Source organism: Triticum urartu, chromosome 6 (genome assembly GCF_003073215.2).
Source record: "Triticum urartu cultivar G1812 chromosome 6, Tu2.1, whole genome shotgun sequence".
Lineage (NCBI taxonomy): Eukaryota > Viridiplantae > Streptophyta > Magnoliopsida > Poales > Poaceae > Triticum > Triticum urartu.
In genome coordinates this window covers 81,186,289-81,187,143 of record NC_053027.1, presented here as the reverse complement: position 1 = coordinate 81,187,143, position 855 = coordinate 81,186,289, and positions in this window count along the sequence as shown.

The following is an 855-nucleotide window of genomic DNA, read 5'->3' as shown; positions in this document are numbered from 1 at the left end:
GGGCTGAGTATCAAACATTCTTGACTAGTCTTTGTTACGGTGAGACGAGGGGAGTGACACAAGGTAGAATAAAGAGCATTCATTTTCCTGCAATTCAGTACTTTGCATTATTTAACGGTAAATGTATAGTAGGTGTTGGGGATATTACTACTAAGTATAAACCGACCATGAGGGGCCGGGTTATGCCCACAATGAGTTAGTCATATTTGAAGCCCATGAAGACAAGAAGTAGGACGCTTTATAAAGGAGATCTAACATGAAGGCCCAGGGCCCGAAGACGGATTAGAGCCCGTAGGCATAAATCACAATATGACATGTAACTTATGTTGTAAGGCAAGGAAAGGTAGAAACCGAGCCGGGCACGTTTATGAGCCGGTCTCGAGATTCTGTAAACCGCTGGGTGTCAACCTGTGTATATAAAGGGACGACCCGACGGCGGTTTAGGGACAACAAACAATAACTCGAGAGCCACACAAAGCGGATTCGCTCCCTGGTCATCAAAAACCCTAGCAATTCCATCACAACTGGAGTAGGCTTTTACCTTCATCATAAGGGGCCGAACCAATATAATTCCTTGCGTCCCTTGTCCTCTTTAACCCCTTTAAGCTAACCCGTCGCGATGGCTCCACGACTAAGTCATTTCCCTAGGACATCTGCCGTGACAAAACCACGATAGTTGGCGCCCACCGTGGGGCTATCGCACGATGGTTTCGAGTTCTTGAAGGGCAGCTTCGAAGGATTCAAGGGATACGCTGTGGGCTGGATGACCAAGAGTCGTCGCGGCAAGCTCTACATCGACGACGCAGGCTGGGGCCCCGAGGCTGTCTCAATCGAGTATGGGTAACGGGTCCCCTT